General features: G+C 36.5%; 1 pseudogene; it reads left to right on the forward strand.

The window, feature by feature from the left end:
* Nucleotides 1–6,623: 6,623 nt before the first annotated feature.
* Nucleotides 6,624–22,509, forward strand: part of LOC121402038 — a 43,367-nt pseudogene continuing 27,481 nt past the window's right edge.

Here is a 22,509-nt window from a genome sequence, read left to right on the forward strand (position 1 = left end):
TCATTGAGGAGGGGGATTTAACAGAAAGAATAAAATATAGTATAGTATTTTTTTAAAAAAATTTTTGTTTTTTGTTTTTTAAAAAATTATTAACACCCACCGTGATTATTGACAGTGATAATAGTGTTCTTTTATTTAACTTAGAAGAAGAGAGCCCAAAAAAAATGTGAAGTTGTGAAATTTTGAAAATATAAATGAAAAATAACAAATAAGAAATAAAAAATGAAAAAAATATGAAAAAAAATATATAAAAAAATAAAAAAATGAATTTATTCGGTGAATTAATAAATGCCAACGATTTCTCTCCAAGTGATAGTGAATGCAGTATTATTCATTACTTAAAACACATTCATTGTGCAGTAGGTGAAAATTAATGTGATTAATGAATATTTAGTGTGGGTTAAACTTCCCCTTAGATTTTTTTCCGTTTAAGATCCACACTCTATGGATTAGAGGAAAGATAACGTAGAATACTTTGCCACAATTCCGGTACAACCGGTTGTGCAGCTCACTCACCAAATGTGAGTTAAGGGAGAGCGTCTTATAGGTCCTGTTCGCGCTGTTTCCACTCTTTTTCTACTATCCGGGTTGTTGCAATAGGGATAAAAATAGAGAGGGGCATGTGCAGGGATCACTTTAAAACAGTTTAATAGAATAAAAATACACTCACAAACACGATCGGTAAAACTGCAAAAGGCTCAGGAAGAAGCCAGCCAGGCGAAACGCGTAAGCGAAAAGGACCACGCTAACCATTTGCAGGAGTACCCGATCCAGAGAGACGTCTGTATCTTCCGAGGGACGCCAAGGAGACACAGCGACTTTCGCGGGACTTTTACCAATCCTTTTGCAGTTTTACCGATCGTGTTTGTGAGTGTATTTTTATTCTATTAAACTGTTTTAAAGTGATCCCTGCACATGCCCCTCTCTATTTTTATCCCTATTGCAACAACCCGGATAGTAGAAAAAGAGTGGAAACAGCGCGAACAGGACCTATCAGACGCTCTCCCTTAACTCACATTTGGTGAGTGAGCTGCACAACCGGTTGTACCGGAATTGTGGCAAAGTATTCTACGTTATCTTTCCTCTAATCCATAGAGTGTGGATCTTAAACGGAAAAAAATCTAAGGGGAAGTTTAACCCACACTAAATATTCATTAATCACATTAATTTTCACCTACTGCACAATGAATGTGTTTTAAGTAATGAATAATACTGCATTCACTATCACTTGGAGAGAAATCGTTGGCATTTATTAATTCACCGAATAAATTCATTTTTTTATTTTTTTATATATTTTTTTCATATTTTTTTTCATTTTTTATTTCTTATTTGTTATTTTTCATTTATATTTTCAAAATTTCACAACTTCACATTTTTTTTGGGCTCTCTTCTTCTAAGTTAAATAAAAGAACACTATTATCACTGTCAATAATCACGGTGGGTGTTAATAATTTTTTAAAAAACAAAAAACAAAAATTTTTTTAAAAAAATACTATACTATATTTTATTCTTTCTGTTAAATCCCCCTCCTCAATGAATTTTTGAGGATTCTAGCACTTTATTTTCTGTAAAGTTATGACTAGTCGGCCCTAAACTTTAGATAAGGACCGCATCTTTTTATCCAACTATAAGACGTCTTATCTACAGATTTCTAGTCCATTGCTTGGCTGAAGACATACTATGCTCTTGTAGACTTATTTCTGCTTCTGCCTTTTTTGGTTAAAGCCTCTATCACTTCTTGATTTCCCTCTTTGGTTCCTCTATGAAGCAATCATTACTTTTTTTTTTAAGGAGGAGACTCTTTACAACCTCTTGTCCTTAAACAAATGTGATCCCTGTTCAAGATGCCAGACAGACCCCAAATATGTCCTTATGATAAGATGTAGAGGCTCTTGATTTAAGGGGGTCCAGAAGTTCTGATGATGGACTGTATGTGGTTTTCAGGATAATAATTAAATATTTGCAGTAAACGAGAAGCACTTCTTTTTATATTAGATGGCAACATTCATATTTCATCTTGTAATATCTCATAAGTTCACTTCCTGCACCAGTGAAAAGTGTTCTCAGCCAAGCCATGTAAACATTGCATTCAAAATGGATATAATAATATATTATGCATGAAGTGAACTGTACAGTCTTATTAATGATACACTGTAAAGATTCTTTATCAATAGAAACTTTAGACTTGTGTGTAAGTACAGTAAACAATAAAAAGCCCAATCCATGGGGAATTCTTCTATGATCTTGTAACCAGTGCTGTTAAACTTGTACTGCTTTTACATTTTAGATGAGTTTAACTAAGCTCACCAAGACGCTTTCTTCTTTTCTATCTGAAGTATGTGAGAAATTTTATACGTGTCACATTAGAAATTGTCCCTTCAAATGAAATAATTTTTACTGCAGGTATCTTGTTGGTAGAGCTCTATGTGCACAATAGATATCTCTAGCATGTTAAAGTCAATATACCGTAATGAATTCAAGAAGTGCTTTTTTTATTTCTTGTATACCTGATTGATTTCAACGTAAAATATTTTCTTTCCGGTGTTCAATTGTTTTATATTTTGTCATTAACCAGTTTGAAGTAATTTGTAGGCAAAGTCAAAAAATGGATTTCTGTATTTACTGTAGACAATTTTTACATTTGCATAGTCTTACTAAAATGTGAATTGTGAACACAAGGCAAACTGTTTTGGAATAAAGAAATGATTGGGATCTTTTTAAAGTTACCATTTTGCACACTGTAATAAATTTAAGAATTTTAATTTATATGAACTTGCGTTTCACTAAAAACTCTTTTATCTCAATGTTGCTTTACTGAGAGTGTTCTAATATTTGAATTCTTTGTATTTTATGAACAAATGTCATGCTCTTTATGACCAAAACTAGACATTTCAGGTGAAGGACTGCACTTAGACACTCTACTGCACTCAATGTTTTTTAAATAAAACATCACACACAAACCCATGGACTGGATGCCAAAGACTACATATTAGATTGAGGACTCATGACAAATGTCCTGTATTGTGTACTTTGCTTGTTGTTTGCCCTTATACGCAGTTCATCCATGTAGGCTTAACCAGTCCACTGGTGCTACAAATAATTTGTAATGAGTGTGTACTTGAGGACAGTACCATTATTAATAATTTAATTGAATTCAAAACATACCCAGTAATGCGTTTTGCATTTGCTTTCATAAATGTTTCTTAACATGTTAGTGGTGTTTCTTAATAATACATCTCTGTGACACAAAAATATGACATACAATATATTTCATCCGGTAATATATAATGTACATTGCCAATATATTTCATAAGAAAAGAAAAGCTTCTGCAGGGTATGAATTGCAGCCACTACAAAACACAGATGCGGGGGAACTGAGATACACCTAACTACGCAGAGTGTTTGTCAAAACATGTAGAAAGAATGACAAATATTTAATCCTTACAGATGCAAAATACTGTCATGTTTGTTAATGTGTTTTTTGAAACTGAGGCTGGATGTTTGCCAACACAAAAATGATTTTATGGATTGCAGATTTGTTAGTTTATAATACATATGGGTCTAAGCCACACAATCAAGCTTGAATAACTCAGAAAACATTAATGCATGGGTTCACCCAACAAGACGGAGCATAGCACATCTGTTACACAAAAAAGGTATATAGTCATTCACATGATGATGAAAACCATAATAACTAGATTCATTTGTTTTATTGAACTTATCACACATTACACTCCTATGACTTTTACTTGGAGAACATGATCTCCAGATCCCTTAAACTCAAAGGTAATCTGCTTGAGGTTGTGTGTACTACCTATGTGATACAAAAGATTTGATAAATAATTAGATGAATTGATGAATGAATGATCAGTGAATCCTAGACAGAAATGCCTCCCCCATCTAAGCATCAGATCTATACTAGTCTACAATGAGTCAATTGGCTAGTGGATATATATATATATATATATATATATATATATATATATATATATATATACTAAGGATATAGATATATGACTTGTGAGTGGAGTTTTTGGTTGCTTGGACAGCATCCTGACTAAATTGGTGCACGGTAAGCGGCACAAATCTCAATGACCTCCTTAGAGTAGTTAATGGTGCTCAAGAACTCCTATTCTCTGTGGCCCTCTTCTTCTCACAACTGCTCAAAGGGGCAGGTTCTGAGCTATACTTAAGATTACACATGCTATATGGCAGTGCGTCAATAATTGCAAGCACAATTGCACCTAAACCTGTTACAACAATTTGCAGTATTGCAGTGTTCCAGTAATTCAAGGAAAAATTAAACTACCACCAGGCAGTGGTGGAGGTTATCCCAGGGCCCCTTAAGCATGTTACTGTACATCAGTAGACTGTGTTCAATCTTTTACCAGAGTCAGTTTGTCCTCTCTTAAAGACATGCATTTCTAAAATGATTTTCCCTTTTCTTAGGATTGACTGAATAGGAATTCCATATTCCTCTAGGGGTAAGATATATACAACAGTTTGTTGGTAAATGGGTACATTGCTACATTTATGGTTATGCCATTCTGTGCAGGAGTTGGGTCAAAAGGACCATGGAATTTTAGACATTCACTTTACCCTAACTTTATCACAAGTGGGATGGGGAATAAAATCAATAGTATCCTAACTACCATTGCCACAGACCCAGAAACATCAATCAATGCTTTAATTTCTTAATTCTTTACTAAAACAAAGGAGACAATGAGTGAAAAAAGTCAAAGTGAGAACACTGTACTTTTTCAAGGTCCACAATTATGGAAGTTTCTGAATCCTTTTATTTTAGGGACCTTGGGGAATACCATGAAACTGCTCTGCCTGCCCAGTCAAGATTGGGGCAGGGGGATGGGCTGCATCTGAAGGAAGGATTGTACTATGAGGGGGGGGCGAATTAAGGGGGGTAGGTGGCATCATACTTGTTATGGGAAGAGTTCTGTGATGGGTGCAAATTAGTACTTTAATTAACAGCCACATGGCTCTAGGGTTAGAAAAGGGTCGCTATAAACCACAGTAAACTACAAACACGCTAAAAGTTAATTCTTAACTTTTATCATGTTACAATCAAATGGAAATTGTAGACTTCTAAGCAATGTTTACAGATTTCTCAATCCATTATCTAAATCTAGAATTTAAATATAGATATAAATATATAACATAATTTATGTTTGCAGATGCTGTAAATGATTAAGTAGTCTGTTTCATTCCATCTGAATCCATGATGCCGATTCTTACGGTCCATTATTACAATGTTCACAGCCATTATTTAATTATCTTAATAATTTATTTTTACTTATCCTAGGAATTATGTCTGGGCAGCCCCCTAAAGGTACAGTGAAATCATGTTTATTTTCTGTGCACACAAACAAATATTATTATAGAAATCCATGACAGTATGACTCCTGCCAGAAGACATAATAAAGATTTCAAAACAGGCCAATACAGAAAAATTTCAAACAGGCCTTTGTTTATTTATAGAGCTGTACATTACCTTTGATGACTGACAACAGTATTCATTCAGCATAAGTGCAAAACTGTGTAGATGTTCAGATTATGACTGAATTCGCAACATACCCTAGAAGTTACTCAATGACATTAACTAAATGAGACACATTTTACTGAAGAAGTTGCAAGTGGGGCAGAAGGGAATTGAATTATATCAGAGCAATGCAAAATAGGAAAGCCAATGAAACAAACTGAAAATAATTGTCTTTAAACCGACCACAATAGACTGATACACTAATGATTGTAATTTACAGTTTTCAGCAATATTTTAAGATATCACAATTTGTTTTAGATATAATGTACACACTAACCACTGAAATTACATTGAAAAGCTGAAAAAATAGCCAAAAATATTGAGGCATAATTTATCATCATGCCAGGTCTTCACCATCATTATAATAAACGGGTATGCAGAGTGCTTTGTTTGGAAAGATTTTGAGTATTTCACCAGGAGCCACTCTGACTGTATGTACGCTGAAAACAACCTTCAACATATTGCACACATTTATTTACCTGCTGGTATCCAAGCAAACTTATTGTGGAATGGGGTTGAAAGTATATTTTGTATATTAGATAAAACCGTATACAGTAAATATAGTTAAATCATTCATAGGGCTATAGTGCCAGACCCAAAATCTAGTTAGGGTGAACTTTGAGTAGAATACTTATTTGCTCTTCTAGATACACCCGTCCAGTCTGAAGGCCAATTAACTTGAGGTCCTAGCATTGTGTAATCCCCCATAGCAGATGCCCAGATGTAACAACTCATTAGTCAGGGACCTTAAAGGCAGCTGGAATTCTTTCATGAACAGGGAAACCCCTGCAGATTCCAGTTTTCACCGAAGCCCTTTTGGGGCTCCAAAACTTTCTTCTGTGGAACCATAGGGAACCTGAACAATCCAGAGAAGGTGCGTGAAGCGAAGCACTGACAAGGATTAGGCAATTACGTGGTCTAAGAAAAGGCAAGAAGGTCAAGGCAGGCAGCAAGATTCATAGTCAGACAGGCAAGTGTAATACATACACAATAATAAGGCTTGAGCAGGATCTGTAACAAGAAGCCAGCTTGGGCACTGATAATTGGCGTCAAAATTCAAATTGATGTCATGACGCTCAGCGGCATGGAACGAACATCTGATGTCATGTCACGCACCGCCACAAGGGAGCAGGGACCACGTTTGGCCACACATGCACACAAATGCATGGAGAAGGATATGCTGGGAGGTGAGAGGCACGCTGATCTCCTGGCACATCTTACACCAGACATATATTAGCATTGCACTGGGACCTTCACTTGTTGACCAATTTATTCTAGATGATTTTCTGCTATACATCTTCAAAGAGCTGAGCTGAAGGCATGTGTGTTCCCTAATCATCCACAGAAACACACACTTAAAACTAACCGTTTTCATGGTTTAAATTACCAGAATTGCTATTGAATCTCTCATCTAATACAAGAGATCTGTTTATTTAGCCCATTATAATTATGAAGCCACTAGCCCTAAAGTGTATATTGTGTATATTGTGCAACGACACAGGACTGACAACCAATTCCAGCTTCAACCTTGGCATGATCTTGGCATTTCTTTTGTTGCTGAAACTGTCTTTGTATAAGCTCATCTATAGCTGATCTCTAAACTAAAATGGATATGGCTGGATTATGCTTCAGTTTAAAGAAGACAGCAGTCCTCTCTCCTCACACTTCATACTGTCAGGCAAAGATGTCCTACGTCTAGCAATGCAAGACATTGATTTGGGCAAAGCTGAAGTGCAGGAAATGCACATTTGTAATTTCTCTGGTAGTTTGGGTGCCTCTAAACCATTAATATATCCAGTTAAGTCTGTAAATTTGAACTTAGTTGTAAGCATTCTTATATTGTCAGGTTAAATTTTCTGTTCTACTTAGTAAAATATTACAGTACATGACTTGATAACATGACTTCAAATTGTGAGAAATAAGAACAAGCTGATGCATTTTATACACTTTGCACCCCACCCACCATGAGTGCCCAGTAGTGATGGGCGACTTTGGGGCGAAATTTGCGAAACGGCATAAATTTGTGAAATGGCACTGGCGAATTTATTCGGTGGCGGCGAATCACGGGAATTCGCCGCAAATTCGCCCATCACTAGTGCCCAGAGATGCAAGACCTGCACAGCTGATAAATACAGCACTTCCTGTGTTAGGCAGTACTGTATTCATGGGGGCATCTACAGGAGGCACATATCTTTCCCTGATCTCTCCTCGTAGTTGTGTTTCCTTCAGACATACAGGTTAAGGAGCACCAGCTGGTGCATGGTACACAGGTTTCTTTCCTGTGTATTGCTCCTTTCAATACACTGCTGTATTGTGTAGCATTCATTATATAGACCTTTTACATAGTGAAGAGTTGAAAGAGATAAAATATGCATTATTTTAATAAAATATACTATTTTATGATTAATGTATTGTCACCAATCACTTCTGCTATCATTGGGGTTTTTATCCCTAATGCATTTGCCCACAAATATATGTAAACCAATGTTTCAAATACATTGCATTTTTCCCAGTTGAATTCTTTGTTATTATACTAAAGACACTTAGCCTACAAAATTGTAGTAGAGTGAGGTGCTACAGACTGATCAGCAACCACCACACCCCAACCTCTCCTGTTAAAAATGAGACTTGTGAGTCTTATGATTCAGAGACATATCTCATGCCCTTTGAAAGGGTAGCCATTGCCCAAAAAAGGCCTGAGGACTAGTGGGTGATTTTACTGGAACCACTTCACAATGGTGAAACACACTCAGCATACTGAAATCTTCCTGCAGACAAAGTCTGCCATCATGGACAGACTGGGCCTCACCCCAGAGGTATACCACCAGCAATTCAGGTCTGAGCCATATTCCACAAACATCCAGCCCAGAGTTTTAACCAAGCATCTGGGAATTTTGCACCATGTGAATCCAGCCTGCAACAAAAAACTATGGATCAGGTGATAGAGACTGTGGGTCTAGGACAGTTTCTGCTTGTCCTGCCTGCAGAGGTTTGCCAGTGGTACTGCGACAGTCATCCACAGAGCCAGCATCCTCCCTCCAAGTACAGACGTCCCCTGAAAATGCTGCACAGTCTCCCTTTTGGAAAGAGGGGACAATGTGACTAGGTAAGCCTCAGAGAAATCAGCTCCCTTCCAGGAAGGAATTGCCTGAGGAACCCGTACTGCCATGGCAAGGTACAGTATTACCAGAAGAGATCACATTTCCTCCATTTGACAGTTGTATTGCTTCCCCTCCATGTGACGGTTCCTATAGGGACTGCACATTTGCTACAATTACAGCAACAGCATCCATCAAGGAACGTCTTTGTTCCCCTGTGGTAAGGATGGAGGTCTATGGGAAACAGGTTACCGGGATGGTTCATCGTTAATTCCTCCAAAGCTCATTAACAACACTGTTACTTTTAATATTGTGTATTAATATTGTAATTTGAAGTGGATGAAGTTAGGGTCATTTCGTGACTTTCTCCACCGTCGTTCAGCTGATCTACTACATCTTCTGAGGTACCCGGGTTACACTAATGTGCCAGGGTTGCAGTTTAGCTGGTCGGCTGTAACGGGTGGTAGAAGGAGCAAGGGAGTCAAGAGCTGTTTAAAGAGCATTGTTGTAGAGAGAAGCTGCCATATTGGGACAGGAAAGATTGTTAATATGAGAGATGGGTTGTGCTGATACTGTATTATCAATATATTTAAGACAGAGACATTTTGTGCATATATTGATAATGGGTTGAGTGCAGAGGACTCTTGTATTTGTCTATATGTATTTTGTGGTCACAGCCTCATTGCACCCCCGCCTAATGGTTTTAAAAATTAGTGGTGAGCACAACTTTCCCTTGTTTGTTATAGTTTATACAGGAGCAGTGACCAGCTCCATGTTGTAGCTCCCACCCTTCCCAGCTATAGTCAGGTGATCCCACTGGTGTCTAATAAAAGGGCAGCCAAGTTTGGGAGTTTTACTTTGAAAGCAGCTAGTAAGTCGCAGGTAAAACCTAGTCCCTTTGCAAAATGTATAATGAAGTAATAGAATTCTTAATGAATCAGATGAAAATTGAGCATAGGACTGGCCAGATATGGGATGACTTTGACGTAGTTGGCCAGCTTAAATATATTGCAATATATGGACAAACAATCCCTGTTTTTTTTAAAGGGTAAGGCATTTTTCAGTAGCAGTATGCACAAAATGTCTCTGTCTTAAATATATTGATAATGGGTTGAGTGCAGAGGACTCTTGTATTTGTCTATATGTATTTTGTGGTCACAGCCTCATTGCACCCCCGCCTAATGGTTTTAAAAAGTGAGCACAACTTTCCCTTGTTTTTTATATATATATATATTGCATAATAAAAGCTTAGCCATTGTCATCTCATTACTAGAGCTTAATGTAACTCCCCCTGTCTCTTCACAGTGTTAGTCTGAACTGATTTGTATCTCCAAGCATGCATTAGGTGACCTACATTGCAGTGTGTATAAGTGTGAATGAAGATGCTACATGCACCACTTTCTGACACACACTATTTAATTAAAACCAGCTTATTAGCTGAGCTAATGAATTGATAGTGGCAAGCAAGGAAAGATTTATTTAATGTAGACTATGTAAATAATATGTATTTTTATTAAAAACACCATAGACCATAATAGGATGTTTATTTCTAATTACTGAACAGTACAATTATGTTGTATCCTGGGGGCATTTATTGCATTTTTTGATAAATGCTAGAATATTCTTTCCTTTATTCTGGCATATAATTCGAAATATACATGCTACATTAATAATTACATTCTAGAAGTCATTGTCTTTGCAGTATTTAGTATGTTAATATTTTCACATTTTGTAAGAACAAGCTTTCTATATAGATTGTATAGATTGTAAAACAACGTTTATAACTTATTATAACACGTTTTTGGACCATACAGACTAACAGGGTTAATCATCAGCTAGTATAATAGAGCATGGGTTACACTGGACGCTAACACTTAAGGCAGGGCCTTCACAAAGGGGAAAAATGGAGGTACAGTGTACTGCAACTACAACTCTCACAGGCTACTGTGCTTTAACCAATAAAGAAATGGGCACCAGGAGGTTCTTGCAGTCAAACAGAACAAACTTTTATTTGTCAGAGACAAATGATCCAACATCAGTAAAAAGGTATTTGCAGATTATATAGGCACTCAGCTCAGACAGTATATCAAAGGTAGATGCAGGTACATTCCCTGAGGCTGTAGTCAAGGCAGTGCAGCATACCTCCAAGCAGAAATACCTCACACGTTGTCTGGATCTTACTCAGTGTAGTAGTCAGGGACGAGAACCTAAAACCTGACACCCTATCCACTGTGGTCCCTTCACTGTAGGCAAATCTTACAGCCTGAGACGCTACTCCCTGCTACAATCCTTGATGGAGCACAAAGCTGCTCTTTCTATAATCCCTCACTGTCTCTCCTAGAGAGTATATAACAATTACTGTATATTCCTGCCACTCACTAGTCTCATTCACGATGTGTCCCTGCTCCCCGACTTCCAAACTAGAGGTTCAGGTCCGTCTAGGGCAAACTGAATTTACTGGGTCTTGGTGTACCCAGACTTCCTGGAAACATCCAACTGTGTCCGACACCAGAAGCCAAAGAGGAAGATCCACCCCTTCTCACTCACTATACCAGTGTAATAGGAAGTGGTCACAACACCTCTTGGCCAATAACTGGGATCTGCCCAGCAACTAGAAAGATCGGGAAGTGTAGGGATTTAATGCCATCCGGGCACATTAACCCTAACTGAGCTCTATCTGCTCAATCTGTTGTCTGCATGGCTGTACTCTGGTTTTCTCCCACACTCCAAAAACATACAAGCAACTTAATTGGCTTCCTGATAAAACTGAACCTATGGTGTATGAATGTGATTGGGACCTTTGTTGTAAGCTCCACTATAGCAGAAAATAATGTATGATCTCTGTACAGTGCCATATAAATGTGTCAGTACCATATCAATAACGGATAATTTTTAAAAAGTAAAGACTTAAGGGGTCATTTGCAATGTTCAATATTAGATTCCTTTTGGCATTGTTTTACCCATAATACCAAGGTAATTTTGGTCACCAGAAGGAGTTTGTCTGATGCAATTTTGACCAGTGCATCAAAATGTTTGCAATTGTGCTTATAATTTTTTTAGTACAGTAGCTCAGGAGGTACAGGTATGGGACTTGTTATACAGAAACAGAGCTTTCCATAATTTGGATCTTCATACCTTAAGTCTGCTAGAAAATCATGGAAATATTAAATAAATCCCAAAAGCTGGTTTTGCTTCCAATAAAGATTAATTATATCTTAGTTTTGATCAAGTACAAGGTACAGATTTATTATTACAGAGAAAAAGGAAATCAGTTTTAAAAATGTGGATTATTTCATTATAATGGCGTCTATAGAAGATGGTCATTCCGTAATTCACAGCTTTCTGGATAATGGGTTTACAAATAACGGATCCCATACCTGTGCAAAACACCCTCCATTGCATGCTATGGCTATACTTAAAGTTCTCATGCTATGCCTGCCTTGCAGCCTGTTTCCTAGATTTCCAGTTGTTTGGCACCTGCCCAGAACTTGTCCTGTCTATCTGTTAAGTTTCTCTGCTGCTTCCAGAATGTTGTGGTGGTGTTTATTACACCTTGCCATATCAGCCATATCCTTGAAAAGGAGTATTTCACCAAAAAGAAGGATGATTTCATCAAAGCTATAGTAAGTTGGAACATCTGATCTTGTTTGTATGGAAGAAGCTGGTAGGACGTGGTATGTCAGTAAATTATAATTGATGTCTTGCAGTAGACCCTTCATCAGAGCACTAAACACAATGCCTGCCCTATGGCAGATGGTCAGGAAAGGCATAGGTTTCACCCACAGATGCTGCACTCTGCAGAGGCACAGAGCACAGCCAGTTCCCAGGCAGAAGTCTTTTCTGCATCAGCACTAAGGATTTAATTTTTTTTTTGCCACTCTTGGTAACTGAGGCATGTTTCTCAGACTTTTCCACAGTGAGCAAAAAGCTTAGAGAAGCAATAAATAGCAATAAAAGTTCAATACATTAAATACATCAATAGACAACAAACGGCATATAAATCTGTCATTTGCATCGCATTATATAGCATCCTCCGGTACAGTGTGAACAAAGAAAGATTCTCAATTCTGAACTACCATGGAGTAATTCCATAAGACCTAATCCTAAATGCTCATAATTCCTTTGTCTTTTGTACTCCCTAATCAGTTTTCTGGAACCCTCATATGAACCCTGTCATGTAGGGTTGCTCGGCTGTCTGTGGAACTCTCCATGTTTACTCCTTCCAGCCCTCTACCTGGTGCGAGCCTAGACACTATTGCCCCATGTGTGACCAAACTCCAGGTGCAGCTGGGCAGTATGCCACCCCTTAATTTGTGTTGTCCTAGGCCTGGGCCTTTGTGACCATAGCACAAATCCAGGCCTGGCCTTGAACGTCATTTAGACATGCAAGGTACAGAGTGACACTTGATAAAGAGCGGTGATGCTCGAAACATGTTGTGAATGTTTGTGAATAAAGGCACTTTTTGCAGCACTACTTCTGCGCTTATTTTGTACCCATACCTATTACTGGATTTAATGGAATTTTGCTTTGGATGGAAGCAAGGTATTGGGTTACTAGAAGTGTATTTTGAAGGGTGTTTATACCATTGTAATCTGACTGCTACAGAGTGGCAGGAGGCCCTGCTCTAATACAGATGGCAAGGACAGAACTGGGGTGCACCTCATAATGCTGCACTTTGAATGGGGCATTACATTTTTTACAAAGACCAGCAAGCTTTGGGGGGGGGAGTACTTGTACTTAAATAATCTATTTTTACTTACTAATTTCTTTATTTTTTTCAAATGAAACAGTCGTTGATTTTTTTATCTTACTACCCACATTGTGCTGGATTGGCACAAGAACTAAGAAAGTGCATCCATGGTGGGCAATGTGCTGTAAATAAATATATTAATAAACAGCTTAAAATTAAAGAAAACCCATTTTAGAACCCTTAGCTATAGCATTCAAATTGTAAGTGTTATTCCTGCTCCCTCCCCACCAATGAAGAATTCTGTGTGAAATTCTTTACATGTTTTCATTTTATAACTGAGTTGTATAGTGCACACCAGAGGCAATGAAAAGTGTCCAAAACTGTGTTTTCATTAGATGTTAATTCCAGGTAAAGTTAGATGTTAACAGTTCATATCATCCTATAGGACATAAGTACCAGTATTTCATACTTACAACCCCCCCCAGGGTAGTAGTTCTCAACTCTCCCTCCTGTGTATGATAACATAAAATAAGTTACAGAACCCTGTACATTTCTTTTGTAAATGGGGAATGTGTTCAATTATATTTGCCTAAATGCTGAGGACCCGATGACTGATTTATCAAGCTCTGTATTGTTAGCAGACATTCAAGTCTGTTAAGACAGGCTAGAGTCCTAATTAAAAATACACACACATACACAGCAGTAATTAACAGTAAAACATTCAAATTGTTAATAATTATAGCCATTTTAAACCCTGGGAATGGAACTAGAGGTACTCATTTACATTGTAGCATCATCTTGAGATTTCAGTGCCTTGAGTCACAATTTTATAAAAAGGAATCTTTTATGATTACATGCAAATAATGGAATAATAAGTGTAGCTCATATCCACGACATAGTGATGTTTGGATCATGGGTTAATTTATAAATCCAGATCCACAAAGGCCACCTAAAAGTGTTTGCCAATTAGAATGACCTTTAGGACTTCTGAGTTGCTAGAAATCTCTGTTCTGAGAATGCAGTGGACTGTCACAGATGTACAAAAGGCCCTAGCATGTTCCTTTTAGCACTTCTCTGCAAAGGTCACGCGGCTACTGTGGCCTGAATTGAAAGTTGTAGATGTTTAGACTTGTATCAATGATCCCTGCAATAGGAATGAACCATTCAGAAACATTCCTAAGCTAAAAAGTTTCTTTTACAAACTCAAGTACTAAGCTGTAGGTGCAAAAATGAAGGAATATCACCATGTTTGTTTACTCACAGTGCAGCTTTCTTCCCAGAATTTGAGCATATACTGTATGTGTTACTACAAATTAGCATGTGCCAGAACAGTAAACAGTAATTTACCAATACAGGTACTATTGGTGTCCATAATGGTAGATTGTGCAAAAAAATTGTGTCAATATGTGGTTACATGGTGTCCCTTCCCTTTCTGACTATGCTTGCTGAAAGCCAGTTGTGTGCATAGCCACAAGGAAACCCTGAAAGTAATAAAGCCTTAAGCTACCTTGCATACAATCCATTAAAGCAGGCTGAAACATTGGTGCAAGTTAGAAGCAGCCTGTATAAGTGCAATATGAATACGAGTTAAAGTGACTGTGACATACTTCTATGAAAATCCATAGGAACATTGATAGAAAACAATATGTTTGGTGTTTTTTGCTCAGTCTATCCCCTTCAATGACACCCCAGCCCAGCCCATGGTTACTTGTGAAATGATCAGGACAGAAAGCAACTGGTTCTCTTCCTTCAGTCATGCTGGCTGGTGCCAAGCTCTCCTTCTATAGGCAGGAGTATGGACAGAAACAGCAAACCAATATTTGGCAAAAGAAAACTATTGATCATTTTTTTCAAACTTAGTATAATAATCAAGCAATGACTACAGAAAAAATGCATTCCAGACAATAGCCTTAATTGACTGTATACATAAGTAAGAGACCCTAGAACCTCTCTTACAATTAATTGTACTAAAGGTTTGTGTTGTGTTGTGTATGTCTGTGAATATATATAAGCGTAAGAAGTACTAGAAAATTATATTTCTAATAAAATGGTAGAGAAGAGACATAATTACCCTTCCCGACCTTTTCCTCCAGCTGTCCCTATGTTTTCCCCTTATTTCAATAGAGCGTTTGGTTTCAGCGAGTACCTTACCCTTTAACCCACCTATATGGTGGCAAATGGAACATGAGTGAAGGAGTATTTATTTAAGTCTTTCTATGAACGAAAGACAACCTTTTTTCTCTGCAATGAATGTGCAAATCCTTTCATTGACTATATTTCAAAATTGGCTAATGATTTCACTTGCCTTTAGTGAAGGTTAAATTCTCAACCATGATGATAATAATAATAATATCTCAAATAAACAACTCATAAGCCGTACATTTAACAGCGCTTATATACCTACAACTGGGTTATGAAACTAAGTCTAGAATCAAGGCCACAAACTCATTTTTATATTATAATTCTAAATGAATAATCACTAAAACGAGTTCATGTTCCTAAATCTGCATTGACTGTAGTAGTCTTCCCAAATATTTTTTTTTATTGTTGTGAGCATTTACCCAACTCCCTTGAAACCACACACTCCTAATTGAAAGTGATGAAGTGGAATGCTAGAGCTTTCTCATGCGTAACTACTCTTTGCAGTCAATGCCAATGGGAATACAAGGTTTGTGTGTGTCTTTTTGAAGTATGATAAAACTATTGTATTACCATAGCAGGTGCTATATAAAATAATACTGTTCGATTTGGAAAATTCTCATTGTAAATAGCATAGTGTTCTTTTTCAAATTGCATCATTAGTTTAAAACATATATAAGGCAAATATACATTTTAAATGTTGAAGAGGAAGTAAACATTTAAAGTTAACTTTTAGTATAAAATATTTGCCATATCCTTAGCAATTTTTCAAATGGTCTTCATTATATATTGTATAGTTTTTAAACGTCTTTTTCTGCTTGTTTCTAACTATCAAATAAAGGTCACTGACCGCAGCGGACCAAAGCGAAAGTTCTGTAAAATTCCAGACTAGATAGCTACTAAACAGTAAAGTGTTTAAATATCCACAAACAATAGAAAATGAAGGCCCGTTGCAAATTTCCATTGAATTGTACTGCCTGGCATACTAAAACTTATTTTGCAGGTACCCCCCCCCCCCCTTAAAACAGTTTCCTAATTCAACAACTACTGAATTAGTGATATCTGTTTTAAACTTTACCCGCAGCCACAAAAAAAACACATGAGCCTTCAAAATGGGGCCCATGGATGCTGTTCATATAGTTTATGTAGTTGCTAAAATCCACCATTCTATTCTAATCTGCATAATCTCGCTCTCCTAAAAGGAGAGGTATTGCATGAAAAACAAAAATGTGGCACTGCATTAGACTCTTTTATATATAAAAGGAAAGTACTCAAAAAAGCAGTGTTTCTGGCACATTTACTGAAAACGTAAGCAAAAACCCTTCTAGTCCTGCTCATCTGTTTCAGATAGGCTGACCTCACAGGGAACTGAAGCCTGTCTTTGCTTGTGTGACTGCAGGGTTGTGATTGGCTATCCATCTTCTACTGCGCTTCTGGCAGATACTGTTAGGACACTCCCAAACCCTCATTTGAATCATGGACAGGGATTTTAGCTATTTTTAAAGAAAATATAAATGTGACTATAATATAATATAATGTAATATAATATAATATATAATGATAATATAATATAATGTAATATATAATTATAATATAATATAATGTGAAAATATAAATGCCAAATATGAAACCAGCACCTTATATTATTCATAAGTGTCTACAAGAAAGGAAAATGGAGTTTCTGCACACCGAGAGTAGTTAAAATTCAAAATCTTTATTAGTCGACAGTCATAGGCACATGACTGTGCCTATGACTGCCTATGACTGTCTCCTTTCCTGCAATTCAATACTGCGTGGGACACCAAGGGACTCCAGCACCCGACACCATATCCATGGGCAGCCTGCAATGCGGAAAGCACCTGCGGTGAGTCTGAGCGGTATTCTCTGTCTATATTCGATAAGTGTCTACAAGACTGGGGATTTTTTAGTTTTGTTATATGCCTGTTTTAATTACGACTGACACGTCAAGGTCACACTCCGAAGGTCAATACTTGACATATTTATCAAGGGTTGAATTTCGAATTGAAAAAACTTCTAAACTCGATTTCAAAAAAACCAACCGAAATTAAGTCAAAGGTTTTTTTTTGGTCGAATAGGTTTGTTTTTGATCGAATAAGTCAGTATTTGGCTGAATTAGAATCATACAAATTGAAGGAATAGCACATTCGATCAAATTTGATTCAAAGTTTTTCCCAGAAAAAAATTAGATTTTTCAAAGTCCACCAATTGACTCCAAATAGGTTCTAGGAGGTCCCCCATAAGCTAAAACAGCAATTTGGCATGTTTTAGATGGTGAATGGTTGAAGTCAAATTTTAAAAGAGACAGTACATGATAAATTTCGATATTCGAATTTTCAATTTTTTTTTCAAATTCAAAATGAATTTGGAATATTCCCTAATAATGGAGTCTATGGAATATGTCCTTTCCGATATTCGGAGCTTTTTGGATAACAGGTTTCCGATAGCATATCCTATACTTACGTATAATAACTGGGTTTTTTTTATTTCAAGCATTAATTTGATAAAAGTGTATCTGCTTTTCAATCAAAATAGTATAGCAACATAGATATGTTGCCATAATTGAGCAACATACATTTTTCTTGAACTACTAACCAACTCTTTGAAGGTCATTATATTTTTCTTAATAAATTATTCAAGCAGGAAAGAAAGCTAGAAGAAACAGAAATATTCATAATGTCCATAAATAATACAAAGCGAGCATACTACTCTCAGGCCATATCTGTCCAAATAAAAGCACATTTGCTCAATAAATTTTGATTTGTTTACCATAAATATTATTTTTTGGACAGACATAGACTTTAAACAATTATTGCATTCCAACATATTTACAGTAAAGTGTTCATAAAAATATGAGATCCTTCACTCGGGCCTGGATTAGTGGATAGGCTACAAAGGCTTCAGCCTAGGGTGGCATTCAGCCCATCTCCATAGGTTTGGCATGCAGGAGATTTGTTAGATTTCTTGCACTCGCCAATGCCTGTGATCCAGACCCAAATGGATAAGACCTGTGCATTCACTGGTGTGTTAAGGGGGAGACAGGAAGGGAGAAACGGGATGTTGAGAGGTCTTGGCCTAAAGCAAGTCACACTTTAAATCACACAATTTATCAGCTCCACTGCTGTCCATTCATGTTAAAGCCACTGACTGAATATTACTGCATCAACCTTTATCTAATTAGATACACAAATGACTAATGTACCACTAATTGTAATGTGATAATATATTTTTATATGACCACATTTATATGAGAACAGCCTATTCCAATGACGGACAAATGGTTATGTGTCAGAGTGTAAGAATAATAAAATCTAATAACAAATGCCCCTATCATTCTGACGCTACAATAACCACATGCCCAAGGCAGGAAAGGTGAAGGGATGGGTGATGTTCCCCCATTTATTATTTCTCTTATTAATGACACCCAGTGATGAGAGTCCACTTTGTAAGTTACTGACAGAATTCAGAGTGTCAGCAGCTACTAGATGAGGCCCCTGTACAGAAGTGCTTTCTTCATTTGCTGAGTTCCTCCCTGTGTCTGCTTTTAACAGATAAAGAACTGCAAGGCCGAGGGACAGTTGTAAGCGGGAAACTATTTTCAGCGCAATCTCTGTAGCTAAGAACATTCAGTCCTCTTCCAACATTTTGGGAGGGTTCAAGTTATATAACGTATGTATGTGTACTCCCATTTCAATCTATAAAAGCTTGTGAAAAGGAAAGTGTCTTTGGCAAAACGCTCGTGGGACACTTCGTGTGTAACATGATCATTTTCCCAAGGCAAAACTATTAAAAATTCTTTATTAAACTCAATAAACCTCATTTCATTTGAAATAGCCTTATCTCGATGTTTTGCCTTCCATATAACGAGGTCATAGCAACAAATGCTGGTGGTAATATTTTCTAATAATTATACATATGTATACAAGGGTGTAGGAGTGATAATATAGATTATGCAGATTGTTTTTTGTTCCTTATTTGAAAATGTGCATGCATACAGTATTCTATACTATATAGTATATACTTCATTTCCACCATGTGCTTGTTTTTTTTTTAACACATGTGCAGTTTTATTATTTGTGGAACAGGAATTGCAGCATGTTCAGACAAGACTAACTTGACTTGTGTTGCTGTTATTCCCTCCCAGGAAGGGAATAATGACCTATAGAATAAAAACAGTGGCCTCTGGCCAGTGACTTGCCTTTTCCCAATATGATCTGCAGATGGTCAAAATAACAATAAATAACTTTCATATCTGTGGTTCCCATCTTTATATCTTCCACCTGCTCAGTCCTAGCTCAGTCCAAGTGCCAAATGCCTGTGTAGTCTTGAGTTCTTTATTTCACCATTTAAACAGTTATATGTATAGTTTACTTGGCTGAGTTGCCTCCCCACAGTGATTCCTCTATTCAATGACACCTTGTAGATCATCAACAGATATTTGTCCTCAAGCCAGGGAACCACATGGCAACCAACAGGCCCTGTGATAGAGAAGGTGGATTGAAAAGTTGTTTTGGAAAACATATTAGATGGCGATCTTTGTTTCTCTAGCATGTGTCCAATACATCTGAGTGCACAATACAAGTATTTTATTGTTGCCATATTGTTAGTATAGCTGATCTTCAAGAAAGAAACACATCAGCTTCTGGATTCGCCAATATACATGAATATCTTCAGTCTGCTATATGTTCTATTCTTTTTGTTTCATATATGGATTCATTCCATGCTGCTGCTTTTAATAGATTGTTTGAAGACCCTTTTTATTTTGCCTTATATCTGGTATGTTTTGTTTTATTACTGACCCGCTTCAATAATTATACTACACTGTGGAATTTTTGTTGATGCCTTATAGACATTTTAGCTCTTGTGTACTTTGTTATGTCGGTAAATGCTCTTGTATGTAGTGTCAAACTAATTATAGTTCTTTGAGTTTTGCTATGTTTGCTCTACTTTCCCAAGCTCTGTGTCTTTTAGGGCCCTAAGATTTTTTTCTTTACAGAAAAAGGCTTTTGAAAGTTAATAACTCAAAGACATCAAATATATTTCATAATGTCTAACTGTCCGCCAGCCACAGCATAATCCTCTGGAAAAACAATCTGCATTTCATAAAATACTAAAGAAGCTGAGAACTGTGGCTGAGAAGAGTATTTTTGGACACTTTCCAGATATTTACATTAGATCCAACTTGACTGCAGATATTCTTAATTTCTTTTCCTTCACAAAAATTGCTGATCTTTCACTCTTTCTAAAATGGTAAAGCAAAATTATGGCGCAGATTCATGAAAATTTGAAAAGGTTGAGTCTTTGTCGATTCCCAGCAGGTTGAGTCTTCACACTTTCCTGCCTGCCAGGTACATTTTGAAAGTGATTTAACAAATTTGCACATTTAGCAAAGCTGATTTTGCCAATTTTTCAGAACTGATTTGACTACTTTGAGCAGCAGAATGCAATACTTTTCTATAGGGAGTTCTCTGCTTGTGCTAAACTCTAGCACCCGATTCATTAGGTAAATCCTCACAGAAAGACAAAAAATGAATTTATTTTAACACAATACTTGTGTAGAAAAAATCTTTGTCCATTAATTACAGCCACGTTGATTTTTTTTATCACTTTATAAAAAAGAAACTTTATAACTTTGGGATTTTAGCATTCCACTTAGGAATTAATCAACTGCTAATTATCTTTTACACATTTAAAATGTATATTTATGAAGATCAAATGATTATTTAATTTTTACTCACAGTGATGTTATTTCTGCATATATTTGCTTTATTTATCATTTTATGTGTTGCCTGTGGTGTTATTAATGAAAAATGAGTCTTTGCATTGTCCAACTATAGGGGAAATGTAATAAAATTCACAAATAGAACAAATTTGTGAATAAAAATTTGCATGTAGCCTGTTGTACGAAGACAAGCGACATAATGTATCGATTACTTTACTTGTACTTTACTGTGAAAAACAATAAAAAGTTACAAAAAAAAAAAAAAAAAATTTGCATGTAGCAATGTAATATTCTTAGGCTTTTATTGCATTGCAAATCTTAATTGCGCATTGCAAACCTTTAATACCTGCTTGAAGGTGGTGTAAACTTTAGGAGCAAAAGTAACAACTTTTTCAAGAAGTTTTATTACACAAACTGCAAGCTGGAACAAACTCTAAAATTCACAATAGCTATCCTGAAAGATCTTTTCCAAGAAAGATCGTAATTGTTACGTCTATGGCCACCTTAATATTATGACATTTGTAATATACAATATTCAAGACAGCACCATAGAGGATAAGGTTAAAAAGCCTTTATTGTAGATAGGGATTTCTTACATGTTAAGACAACATTTCAGGCTGGCAACAGCCTTTCCTCAAGCTATTATATCTATTCTGTATCTTGTGCATCTGGCCCTAAACTCAGGTAAGTGACAATGGCACAGAGCATGTGCAGTGAATCGGCAGAAAAGAAGATGGGGAGCTACAGAAGAATATTTGGAGGCACATATATTTACTGCTAAAGGGCTGTGGTTGCCTTGGGCTGGTACAGAAGCCCAAAACATAATGTACAACAATTGTGCAGTACTTCTTTACTTAAGCTTTCCTCCTTTAACTAGTAACCCAGTATCAGCTGTATATTTTTTCAGAAATCAATTGTGTTCTTATTGTGTTTTAGATGCATTAACGTGCTTGTAAGAATATGATGTTCTGTATCTGCAAGGAACAAACTGATGTGATTACAGCATTATCATTAAATACTGTTTGGCTGAAATGTTTGAATAATAACAAGGGATTTGTAAATTTGTGAACTTTAAATAAAGAAATCTGAGGGTTTTTTTTCCAGCATCTGTCTCATATCTTCAGTTACTTCCTTTTACTATAACAGAAGCAAGAACCCATTCAAATCCTTCTCAAATGTTTCTTTAATAAATCAAATGCTATTTTATATTCATAAAAGTTTTGTTTTTCTAGGAGAAAAATAAATAAAGTTGGTTTGTAAGTTTCTACTATAGGACAGACTAAATGC

The sequence above is a fragment of the Xenopus laevis genome, chromosome 3S (genome assembly GCF_017654675.1).
Source record: "Xenopus laevis strain J_2021 chromosome 3S, Xenopus_laevis_v10.1, whole genome shotgun sequence".
Lineage (NCBI taxonomy): Eukaryota > Metazoa > Chordata > Amphibia > Anura > Pipidae > Xenopus > Xenopus laevis.